Here is a 13,359-nt window from a genome sequence, read left to right as displayed (position 1 = left end):
TCCGCACCCGGCCAGCTCCCGCATCAAGGGTCCGGCGCCCGGGGGCCGCTTCGCTACCGGGTCTGCAGCGCCGGTTTTCCCCGCTCCTCCGGACAGCCTCAGGATGTCATGTGGCGCCCCCAGGCTTGCTGAGAACGGGCGAGGGTAAAGCCCGATCCCGGAGTTCTAGCAGGACGCGTCCGTCGTGGCGGCCATCTTGGCCACGCCCCCTTATGAAAGAATGAATTGGGGTTTAATCGGGGAGCGATTTGTACTTCCTGTGCATGAAGTCAAGGTAAATTCTGACCAGTCCAGGATTGTGGTTTTAATCATGTTTTAATTGTGGGCTTGGCCTGATTTTAGGTATTGATTTTATAGGTCGGATGTGTGTTTCCTGCTGCTCTGGTTAAAAGTCTAACATTTCTGACTGTCTGACTGACTGACTCGGATACTATATCTTTCTATGCAACCGTGTCTATGTATTGAACCTTATATACATGCCCGCCTGCCTGTCTATCTGCCTGCCTGTCTGTCTGTCTGTCTGGCTAGCTAGCTATCTACCTATATACCTACCTAACTATATATCTGGCTGCCTACCTAGCTATACAACTATTTCTATCTGTCCTTGCAAGCCTCATTTCTTATCTATTTGCAATACAGAATTACAAAAACATTACAGAAAAAGCTTTTGCAATGAGGCTGTCAGCCATCAGCAGATCAATTGACCTTTTTAGGCCTGGTATTATCCAAAATCTTTTGATTCACTAAAACAATGTGTGTAAGATAGTTTGTTATAGGGCTTTTCAGCCAGATTTCATCCATCAGTATTTTACTCTGTCATTCCCTTTTTGTCCACCCACTCCACCATGCATCATGGGGTAATGAACCACCCCCTTCAACTGGCTTCACTGTGAGGTCCTGCATGCTGCCCTCGCACGAGGCGTACATGCACATACAAAATAGTTATGTTCGGAACCAGGGACTACTATAGTAATCTGCGTGTTTGCAGAGTAGAAAATATTTTGCCTTTAACCAATTGTGTTTTTTTTTTTAGATTGATGAGAGCCCTGCAGCTTGACCGACAAAAACGTTTTGCTAAAACCACAACAGAACAAAATAAAAATTGCCAAAAGGCTGGCAGCCAGCACCCGATGTCTTGACTTTGCCAATGCTTGTTTTTAACATTGCTTATGATACCCTAACTACTACCTTGCTGCAAGTTTCCTGTTTCAGGTGCAAATTTCCAAGACCTCTAAGAGAGGACAGAGAATGTGTCAACTCTGGATCCAAAGTTTACTCAGCTCTAGTTAAACTGGAGATGACCAGCTAATCTGGAAAAGGCGAGTGTCACGGAAGCAGTCATACGTGAGGACAACATCTCATGTTATAAGAGCTAGAACTATACCTATATCACAGTAGATGCTTTATAATTTAGGTTTATTTCATGGGTGCATTTGTCATTACTCTTTCAGTCCTGTCGAGCACAGGCCATGGGAATGTTTTTGTGTTACCAAGGAGTGGACTACTTTAAAAGGCTGAGTCATGCCGGCTTCTGTGTGCTCCCTCTGAGGGAGCTTTTGTCCTTACACTTCTAAAATGTACACATTGCTTGCATGTGATGTGGTGGGAGGCTATCTCCAAGTTAACGTTTCTATGCAATACACTGCATTCTTCCTGGATGTAAGAGGGTTGGGTCGATGCACTGTTCACTGTGTTGAGTTTGCTTTTTATGCTGTGTTGCTCAAGTACAGAAATTGCACTAGTGTCTTGAATTGTGCATTGGTAAGGGTTCAATGTTACACTGTTATTTGCACCAACCAGCATGTGCAGAAATAGCACTTATAGTGACTAACTGGTGCAAAGTTTGTTTTTGCACCAGCATGTCTCTGCATGGACATGGTACAATTGCATCTCAAGTGAAACAGCTCTGTGGATTAACTCTCTTTACTTATGTATCATGCATGAGTTATACATAGAAAGCGTAGTGTCTACTCAACACCCGCTCTGTTGTCTCACCACAGTAACATACCAAGAGGAATTAGGATAAAATTAACTTAAATCAAGCACACGCATGTACACGACAATGAAATAAACTACATACCAAGCACATTTTAGGGAGAAGGACAAGGCCCCAACCAAAGGCGAAAATATAAAAGTGGGACTCGGAAAGGTGGCATGGGGTTTTCCTACCAGGATGGTTTGAAAACATTATTCTACAAGGCAAGAAATGTAATAATGCAATACATTAATTGGTTTAACAGGTCAATATCATTGTTTGGAAAAGGAATAGAAAATTGCAATATTTAAGGCTGAGTGAAAAAGACTAACATTCTACAGGGAGCATAAGGTGGTTATTTAATGTACATTGGGCCAGTATTGGTGATCTATTCAGGATAGCCAGCCAACCCAAGTTTATTCATGTTTGAGGACTCTACCTCCCAATACAATGTAGGAAATGTGTGGAAACTGGTGCACATACATGTCCCTTTTATCAAAAGCATCAATAAAATCTAGGTGGGTTTTAAAAGTAGTTCTGAAGACATGGGCACTGAGGCATGGACAAATATGCACGGGGCACAATGCATTCACAGGACAGAGGCACATACGCCTCATGATAATAGTCACACAGGGCTTCATTGGAGGCTTTAGAGCAATAGTCAATAGCTGTAGGGTGGACAGTGTAGGGATGGGTTTTTAGGGTTACATCAAGTTAATTCAAGGAAAGCTTTATTCGATTGTTATTACACCAATCATAAAGCATATACATTAACACAGATAAAATATAATAAACATTCATAGTATAAAAACTATTGACAGATAACATTATTTACAAAGTAAGAATCAATAACATTTTAAGACCAATATCGTCAAGAGAGGACTTACCCATGCACTTACAGGACCTTAAATGACATGCATGTCCTCTGCTGAATCAACCTTTTTAAAAACTTTGCTACCCTCCACGCACTATCTTCATCTACCAGTAGCTGCAGCCAAATAAAAGCTGGGCGGCATTGTCTTATACCTTGACGTTTTAAAAGTGGAAGTATCCACACTTTCCTCAACTCTACATAAAATTTACAAAAAAACCCCAAATGAATCGTGGACTGCACAGAATAATTATCACGGGGGCAGAATATCAGACTTCAGGACCAATCGTTCATGTTTGGTATTGTCAATAATCTATGAACGTTACCCAGTCTGAATCTTGTAAGGAGCATCCTATCAAAAGCTTCTGGTGCAAAGGACAAATAAGGCTCCAACCCCATGCAGATAAGCGTTAACTGATGTTGCATAACGCTAGGTTTTACCATTTCCCCTGCGACCCTTAGAGAGCCCAATAATTGGAGGCCCTCCAATTTTAAGGCCTTTCTCAACACTGACATCATGGTACTGGGGTTAGAAAAATATTCCGGGTGACCTAGGTCCTTCATAAAGCTGCTTATAAACCTAACCCAAGGAATCTTTACGGCCCCTTCCAAACTCAGACTATCTTGTAGGATCTCTCTGTTCAACTTAGTCTGCTTCTTGGTCCGTATACTATGCCACAGGCGTACGGGTTCCAGTTTGATAAGATCAGATATATAAACGAGACCCAGCTCCTCATGGCAGGCAAAGGAGGACGTACTAGGGGGGCAGACAAAATATAGCGCAAGAAAGAATTCTCCACCAGCTGCAGTGGAAGGGTATTAACAAAACCCCATACTCCAGCCCCAACATTGCAGATGTGATACATTTTGCTTTTTATAAATGCAACAACTCCCCTGGCGGCTTCCTCCCCAGTTTCTTAGCAAAAAAGGCTAGGGCTGAGGTTGTTCTAGTGGAAGCAAGTTTTTTGTATTTAACATCTGGGACCAGGTATCATTCGGATTAAATAAAATCCCAAAATATGAGAAATTCCTGGTTGTAGCTATCTTGCTTCGATCTAGAAACATTTCCCTGACCCTCTGGAACCCGTTACCGCATCTCATGACAAACGTTTTAGAGACATTAACACTTAAACCTAGGTCTTTCGTAAAATCATTAAAACTATTCAAAACCCTTTGCAAAACGTTCTGTGTGCGCGCCATAAGGACCGCGTCATCCGTGTAGAGAAGGGCTGGGATGGGTCACCCTCCAGCTTGGGGGAAGTCTTGTCCCTGTCTGAGCAGTGCATCGCCAAGAACATTTGTAAACAAATTAAAAAGAAAAGGGGCCAGGACACATCCCTGCCTGACCCTCTCCTAATGGGGAATGATTCATTACGCTCCCAACACAGGCTGTAAAGAACACTAGCAGAGGCTCCACAGTAGAGACGCTGCAAAAAGGCCATAACGTTTAGATCCACCCCCATGACTGCAAGGACCTCCCACCGTCTCCGTGCCTCACAGAATCGAAGGCTGCAGTAAGGTCCACAAACGCCACGTAAAGGGAACTTTTTTTTTTGCTCTGATGTTTTTACCCATCAGAATAGATCAATTTAGACTTTGTTCGATGGTACCTAGCCCTTCGCGAAATCCATACTGTAGATCAGACAGTACCTGGTTGTCTTCCCCCCAATCCTGCAGACGTTCTAGGACAACACGTTACGCCACCTTTACCATTGAGTCAAGCAGGGAATTTGGCCTATTGCAGCCCGGGTTATGTCGGTCCCCCTTCTTGAAGATTGGAATGATAATTGATTCCACCCAGGTCTTAGGTAGTGATGTTCTGACACTGGCGTTTATAACTTGGGTTATTAGAGGACTCCAAAGATTGAATTTAAATAGTTCAACTGGCACTCCATCCGGTCCAGGGGCCTTTCCACCTAGACTACATAAAAGGACATTTGTAGATCAAAATGACCTTGCCAATTATATACCTTGGAGAAGTGATTAGCCCATGCATCCTCTGATATTGCCATCTCAATTGAGGGACCGGTGCCGTCTAATAAAATGGGGACCCTTACTGCTCTACAGAAAGCAGCACTGTCTTTCTGCAGGGCCGCTGTGTGGAGAGTTTCCCAAGCTTCCTGTTTCAAAAGGCGTTTCCTGTCCGCTATTGCCCGCTTGTACTCCGCTCTCGCCTGTCTGACCCTGTTGGGGGATTTAGGTTGCCTGCGTAGCTCATGTTTCAAATTCATGAGGGCTTGTGTACATTTTTTATCAAACCACCCTAATTCTTTGTGTTTGCTACGGTGCTTTACATGGAGTAGACTCCTCACCTCATTAGATATATCTAAAAAAGAATGTACAATACTATCACTGGAGGACGACTCACTCAAACATATATCAAAGGCCAGTTTGCAATTCATGATTAATTTTGTGAGCATTACGTCAGGGTCCACTTTAGACTATCGTAAAGAGTTCTGCTCAATTCTAGGTTACCTATTACTGGATGATTTTGTCTAGCTTCCTAGTTCTTGTGGGAGGCAGTTTCACCTCTAAGCAGAGCGGAAAGTGGTGGCTCATTGGATTGTCCCCGACCTTTAAAGAAGACACCCTGGGTGCAAATAAACATGACACAAGGATGAAGTCAATAGTTGACGCTAGTCCTCTTCCATTGACAGTAGGTGGCATGGATACAGGGGTGATTACAAAATCATTCACAAAACCCAAGTCATTAGCAAATAACAACTCGTTGAACAAATCACCCGTCGGGGTATGACAAAAATGAGTGATGCGTTCCCCTTCCACCTCCTCAAATCCACATCTTCTTATATCAGCAGGGTTACACATCGTGCAGTTAAAATCCCCCTTCAAGATTATCATACAATCCTTTGTATCCCTCTTACAGCTGTCGGTCAAAGCCCCAATTAAATTCCTAACCACGGTACCCAGTTCCCCATGTTGCACTCGTAAAAACTTCCAGTATGTGGTAATAGCAATCCTCCGCATATAGGGCTATTCTTACAATCGCCAATCTATTAGAAATATAAGTGCAAAGACCACCCTTAGGTCTCCCTCCCAAACCCTTTACCGCATTGGTGTTAAACGTTTTATAACCATTAATGTGAGTTGGGTCTAAGCACCATGTTTCCTGCAATACCAATATATTGTTATTTGCTATGACCTCACCCCAAGCGGGGTCTTGGATTTTAGATCGCAGCCCAGCGATATTCCATGAAGAGATCCTCCAAATAGGGGCTGAGATGGTAGGCGGTGGACCTAATGGGGACAGTGCTGATGGAGTGGTCTGATCAACACAACTTAACACCTGTGGGCTAATGCAGAACACACATTGTTCTGGCCTCTGAAACAGATGCACTAAATTACCGTCTCTCCCTGTGGTCAGTTTTCGTCTGCATATGGGGAACCGTCTTCCCTGGAGTGAAGCAATCCAAACCCATCACCTGTTTCGAAGACCCCTCTTCACAACCCACTGCTAATCTACCATCCAGGTCCAGCTGCTGAGGGGAAGGGGTCAGTCAGTCTATGTCTTCCAGGTTGTTAAGGGCCTCATAACGGTTGTTGATTGGGACAGCATAGCTGTGCCGTAAAGGCCCCGAGCAGAAACCCTCCTCCAGGGGATATTGGGATGTTATAGGGGGTTGGTAGAAAATACCTAAGGGGACAACATTAATCCCATTACTCCTGGCCAGCCAGTTTCCCGTCCTTTCTATAATTGTTCTGACCAGGGCCGGGGATATAAAGGACAGTACTATACAGTCTCCAGGCAAGGTTTTATAAGATGGTCTGACCCACCCAATCCGCCGTGCCATCTTAAATTCGGTAAAGAGATTGGTGTTCAAACCTGTTTTCCCACTCAAAAAATGCAGGGCTTTATTTCAGCGAGTCGACCAATGCTCGACCTTTCCTGATGGCAATGGGGGGACATTTGCCAGTACTACAGTGAAAGGAGTTGCTTCCGGCGGGAGATGCAATACTCCTAAGCCCTGGGTACTGCCCCAAACGGGCTTACGGGAGCCCGGCCTACTTTGATTATGACCCCCTATGCCCTCATTCCTCTGATCTTCTATACAGCTCATAGGGCCCTCGCTACCTACAGTTATCCAGTTAGGAACAGATCTAGAATTGTAATGCCTAGGGTGAGGCGCCTCTGTCCGTGTTACCAACCCTGGTGCTGCTTCAACACCCCGGGCAATAAATTGTGCTGGGTCACCTTGTGATACTTGGGGCATCGACTCTAATTGGGACGATGGGACGCTAAACGGGGCAATACCCTGGGGATGTTTTATCCCAGATTCACCTATATTGTTAATGGGAGGGGCGTTAGAGATGCCTACTGAATCTTCCGTCCTCTCTGCTGGTGGGCGGTTCATGTATCTTTCCATATTGGTTAATCTCCCCTCTATATTTGTTAGCATGGTGCATAAAGGTTTAAAAAGGATTGCACATGTTTCCTCCATCTTCTTCCAGAACAACCCTTGATCAAAGTCTCTAGGGCTATTATTACTAGTCTAGGGTTGGGGGAAAGAGTATAATCCAGTCGTGTTTTCTCGACCATGTGTTTTTTGCCTGTTGGAGCCCTGCTCCTTTCTTTTCGCGGGAGGGGCAATAGACCTGGCTTGATTATTTTTCTCTTTTTGAGCCCTAGTAATGACATTAGGTCTGTTTTGGCCAACATGTGATTCCAGTGCCTCCAGAGGATTAGGGTTTTCTCTGTTTGTTACTGGGGAATGGGGTAGAGTGAGTATCTCTGGGTCAGAAACTTGTGCCATGTTAGTTTCCTGTACAAGCGGTAGCAAATGAGATAGGGCTACTAATGGCTCAAGCGAAAGTCTACATTCTGTTGAAGCAATTTCATACATTAGAGCAGATTCAGCCCTCAACAAAAAAACATCTAGAGTACTCACGACACCCTGCCCTGTTAGCGACTTACGTTTACTCATCGCAGGTTACGTTTACTCATCGCAGGTCCCCTCAAAACAACAAAGGATAGGGTAGGCACCAATCACAGTACCACACTGATAAAACAAATTGCTACAATTTTCCAGCAGGCTCTAAGAAAACAAGACAAAAATGTCAAAAACTTGGGCCGGGCCGGGCTCTTTCAGTCTCTGACGGGCTCAGACGGGCCTGCCTGCCCTTGGCCTGGGCTGCACCCGGGCGCGGCCCACGCCGCGGGGATCGAGGCAGTGCTTTATAGCGCGATGGACACACCTCCCCCCACGGCAGCTGATGATAATTGGGGTAGTGTGGTGCACCCTGGGACTCCGAGTCCCACCAGGGTGTACCAGTGAGGTGGGCACAAACAGGAATTGCAGCAGGACCGTTAATGCAGAGGTCGGCCGCCCGCAGCCCAGGCAAGAGAAGTTCCAGCAGGAAAAGCAGCTTGGATACTAAAAAAAGTCACCAGCGCATAACGCGCCGCGGGGATCGAGGCAGCGCTTTATAGCGCGATGGGCACGCCTCTCCCATGGCAGCTGATGGTGATTGGGATAGTGTGGTGCACCCTGGGACTCCGAGTCTCACCAGGGTGTAGCAGTGGCGTGGGCACAAACAGGAATTGCAGCAGGACCGGTAATGCAGAGGTCGGCCGCCCGCAGCCCAGGCAAGAGGAGTTCCAGCAGGAAAAGCTAATACTAAAAAAAGTCACCCGTGCATAGGGTCACATGAGCTTTGTGGCCTGGTTGCTAGCTCATTCTCTACCTTCAGTCACAGGAGTTGAATGGATAGCAACCCCCATCCTCGACAGAGAGCCTGGCCTCTAATAACTTGGCCCTGAGTGGCAGCGACACAGGTTGGGTCCGGATGTCTGCTCTGGTCTGTGCACCTTCTCTGCAGAAAACGATGTCTTCGTCTGTAGAAGCTGTTACCGAACTCAGCAGTCTACCCACTAGACGCGCCCTTGGAGGCAATTAAATGTGAAATTGTAATTGTAATTATTATTGTCAATGTTATCAGAACTTAATCCCCTGGATTTTTAGGATACCCAGACAGCATTTTGGAAAAAATAACTAAAATGTATCTGGACCAGAATTATTCTCCACTGGTTTCCGGTTTTTAAAACCTTATTTGTAAGATATTTTGTGTTATAGACTAATCCTTTTAGCCGCTTAATTTCATCATCAGAGACATCCAGAAATCTTCGATCCCACTCCTAGTCACTTCTTGCAGTTCCTCATGCGAAGAAGAGTAGAACAACTAGAAGAAAAAAATGGGAATTTGTCCTACCGAGAACCTCAACTTTGGAATAATTTGCCAGTCTTTTGGAAAATCTGTAAAAAAAACCATACCAATTCTGATATCTTAGATTCTTTCCCTTTCTGCAGTATTCAGAACCTGTCTTTTGTCTTCCAGCGCCAAGATACCCTTTGGGTGAAGGTTTGGGCTCTATCAATGCCCTTCTAATCTGTTCCATCTACAGATGATCAAGGTTTGGTCCTGCTCACACAATATCACCTCAGGCACCCGCATTAGGCTGTCATAAGTAATGTGCCTATTCGGTTCAAAACCATCTCCAAAGAGTTTTTGTCAAGGATATGCTGTGATGATAACCAAAAAGATAACGGGGAATGAGGGAGAAGATAAACAAGCATTGGCATAGCCAGTAGGTCTCGCCTTTGTGACCTTATAAGTGTTTAGCCATGCAACAGTTGCATAACTAAATACTTATAAGGTCCCAAAAGCGAGACCTATTGGCTATGCAAAGCGAAAGTGAAAGTGATCACGATCGCAATAACGATCAAACATCAAAGCGGCCGTGTGGCCGCGAAAGTTAAAGTGATCGCGGTAAAGCGCGGTAAAGCGCAGCGCGCGTCCGCGCACATGCACTGTAGCTCTAGGCTGGCCTGGTAGCACTTTTTGGAGCCCTCTCAATAAGTCTCGCCAGACCAGCGCATCCGCCGGGTCAGGCGAGACCTAAAAAGGTTGCCTCACAAGAGGCATTACGTGAAGGTGGTGGGCCGGTGGAAGAATGGAGAGAGGGTAGAGTCAGAACAGAACCTGGGGTAAAGGGAGTGCACAGGGGCAAGCAGCGGGAAAACAAAAACTGAAGGTACTAAAAGAGAAGACTAACCAGACAGGCAACCGAGAGAGAGAGATATAAGTTTAAAGAAGCCTCAAGATTAGGCAGACAGTGTAGAAAAAAAAGGAAATTGGAACACGCAGCACAACAGAGGTAGAAAGTAAAAAGTCACTTAAGGAGAGAAGGGGGAAGTCGATTGCAGTGTCACAAGAATGTTGAAACTCAAGAGTCCATAGAATCAGCCATTAGAAAAAAATAATAAAAAGCTAATGCACCAAAGAAAGAAACTAAAGTAAATGAGGACAGAAGTACCCTTTGAAAAGAAAGGCACAGACTGCGGACTCCACACCGAGGAGAGAGGGACTGGTTGCCAATTCACAATTCCATGTTGAAGCAAGGAGCCTACACAAATAAACGGATCCTCTTTTAATTCTTAGGCTATGATTAGTTCCCATCCAACATTACCTGTTCTCTTGGAGCACGATTTCACTGTGGTCGCATAGAGCTGGCGAAGATCTGTCTGGGCACCTCAGCAGGGTTCCTGAGGCTGGCAGGGACCGGCCTTCCTCCAGGGCGTCGAATGACCTCACCAGTCTGAGGTTCAGCTACTGAGTCCTGAACAAACAGCCATGGTTTGCTTTAAACACCTACGCAGACAGAGTAAAGAAGGGCCATACAGACCCCGCCTCCGTGTGCTCATGGAAAGTATGTTGAGGTACCCTATTCATCAAGAAGTTTCATATAGTACCGCTTGCCGCTTCCGGATTCCGCAAATGGGTGCCATGCAGGCTCTTTCTTCCAAATGCATAGATGGGAAATGTCAATATTTATGCTTCTAGTTCAGGTTTAAGTTACAGCCCATGAGGTCTGCCTCTGCCGTTCTGGCACTTGAATGTAGGCTGGATGCTCTTGTGGGAGGTTGCTGATGTCAGGGCACTGCCTGGGTGGTGCTGTCTTGGTACTTGTTCCAGTAGGCTTTCTACAAGGTGCACACATTGTTGAGTTGATCCTTGCCTTCATAGACAACCAGTGAAGGGATCTCAATGCAGGTCTTGAGTGGTTGTGTCTCTAAAAGTTGTGCTGCTTTGTTCTAGGCTCATTGAAAACTGCTGGAAGACCACTTTAGCATTCGGACCCCAGCTTCCCAGACGAACATTTTGTGGGTCCTGACCACAACAGATTTTGTAGTGTCTACTTATGTGTGACTCACATACTTCTTACATTCTACTGTCACATAGATATCTTCCTTTCTGTAACACTCTTTTGTCTCCACTCCAGCTTTGCTACAGACTCACGGTAGATGAGTCCTTTTGAAGAAAGAGCGCGAGGAATCTGGAGTCTCGGAAAGTAGTAGGAGGTGTTTGAAACTCTTTGAAACCAAACCTTACATTTGCCTGCGCAATCTACTGCAGTGGGTGTCCCAAAGAGGGCTTTGCCTGATTCTCCCTCTAAGATTTTTTTCTTTTTTAATAAAAATAGGGTATTTGAATCATGTTACAACATAATTCTGATAAGGTAAAATGATGCCTTTTGCAACACAATTCATATAATAATTCAACAAAAACAAAACTCCTTAAAACATCCTTTACCTGTGCACTTCCATGTATGTTCCACTAGTGTTGTGCCCCTCATATGCTGCCCTTGTGTACTGACGTTTCCGTCTCTGCACCTTACCATTCTGAGGGGGGCATTGGGAGATAGGTGCAACTGGACCAGGGTGTACGCACAGAAGGGAATTAGGGGATTGATACTGGTGGGGCTGTAACAGGTTTACCCAAATGAGATGGATGCCTCCTTATTCCAGAATTTTGACATCCATGTACCATGGGGGACCTTTCTGTCATGGTCAGCATTTGTCATGGTTTCCTCCTTCTCATATGACATTGCCTCTAGAATGCTATATCAGTATTTTACCCAAGGTGCCCATTATATTTTAAAATTATCACCAGCATGGCAGTGCTAATATTTTGCCATGGGTTTATAGGACAAGAATTACCTTCAGTATACCAGGACAGACTCAGAAGCATAATACCCTAGTCTCACTCATGCTGACTTATATTCACTCATACCCATTCACACTGGCCCTCACTCATTCATTCTCACTTGCTGTCACTAATTACTTTACTCAATCTCTTGCACTCACTCTACTGCCTCTCTCTTATTCTGTCTCATTCCCATTCACTAATTCTTATTCTGCCTCACTCATACTTTCTCACTTACGTATAATAACTTGCTCTCACTCTCTCATTCTCACTCTAACTTATTCTTGATCACTCTAACTCGCTCTTTTTCATCCATTAATTTGAACCCACTCACTGTCACTCCATACAATCTTACTCAGTCATGCTTTCTCATTAACCCAAATGCACTTGCATTCCTTCTTACTCTCACTCATTCTCCTTTATTCTCACTCACTGTGACTCACTCCCTCCTAGTTACATTTACATTGACTCATTGTCACTCACTCATTCACACTCACACATCCACACACTCATTCTTACTCATTCATGTACAGTCCCTGGCTCAATGGTCGACGAATCCACTGAGGCTTTACCGTTCCAAAACCGATAAATGTTTTATATAATTGAAAACAGTCATTATTTTTGTTTAATCTTGATCTTTCACTCCATGCTTTGGGTAGCCTGCACACTGATCACAGCCTTCAGTAGGAAGATCACGGCAGCGCTTGCCCTGATGGCTATGTAATCAAAATGGTATTGGTGAAGGTCAAGAAAATGTGTTTTAACTTGATGCTCAAACCTTTTTTGACTGTGTAAAACTGTCTTGTGACCCAGAGGTGGCTGCGTGTCCACAGGTCTTGTGTGGGCACCTCTGCCTGCACTAAAGCTTAGCTAAGAAGACTGCTTTCTGGGCTCCTGTGCATACAGTGCAGCTGGTGTGCCCAAGTGTGGAGTGCCGCAGCCTCCAAGGCAGAACAACCATCGTCCACATTTCAGCTGATTCAACTGCCTGGACATGCAGCTCCATGTCCTAACATCTGGACATGGTGCTGAGCAGCTTAATCCACCATCATCTTTATCATCAGGATCACCATCATCTCTTTCAACCACTCCTCTTCTTAGACCTTCTCCTGCAGCCATATTTCTTTGATGTTCTGGTAATTTATTTGAAGGTTTAGCTCTCAATAGGCCGATGAATACTGATGCCAAGAGTTGGACACCTCACTGTTATCCAGGTTTAATACACCAATCTTGTTACATTCTTTAAAGGTACTGACACAATCCAAGGCGTGTGATATATCAAAGCGATTTTAAGGTGCCGCAGCGAGCTGCCACTGCTTGAGGTCACTTTGATGACCCTCATGCCAGAGGCGAGGGATCACTAAAATGGAACGGTGTAATTTTACCTGGTGACTCAAGAATACTTCATTGATTGAAATACTCCAGGGCAGCATTTACCAAACATACTACCAACAAAATGATCAGACTTTGTTACAGCTTGTGTGCACCTGAAACCCAGATGTACTTTATTTCA

At 44.9% G+C, this 13,359-nt stretch overlaps 1 protein-coding gene across 1 annotated transcript in view; it reads right to left on the bottom strand.

The window, feature by feature from the left end:
• LOC146853935 (proto-oncogene Mas-like) overlaps positions 1 to 10,424 on the bottom strand; it is a 44,102-nt gene extending 33,678 nt beyond the window's left edge. Inside the window, exon 1 of the mRNA XM_085650462.1 lies at positions 10,330 to 10,424. The gene's annotated coding sequence lies outside the window, so the exon portion shown is untranslated. The remainder of the gene's footprint in view (positions 1 to 10,329) is intronic.
• Between the last annotated feature and the right edge of the window lie 2,935 nt (positions 10,425 to 13,359).

This window comes from Triturus cristatus, chromosome 4_1 (assembly GCF_964204655.1).
Source record: "Triturus cristatus chromosome 4_1, aTriCri1.1, whole genome shotgun sequence".
Taxonomy (NCBI): domain Eukaryota; kingdom Metazoa; phylum Chordata; class Amphibia; order Caudata; family Salamandridae; genus Triturus; species Triturus cristatus.
Note: the sequence above shows the minus strand (reverse complement) of the source record. Positions and strands in the feature narration are given on the sequence as shown.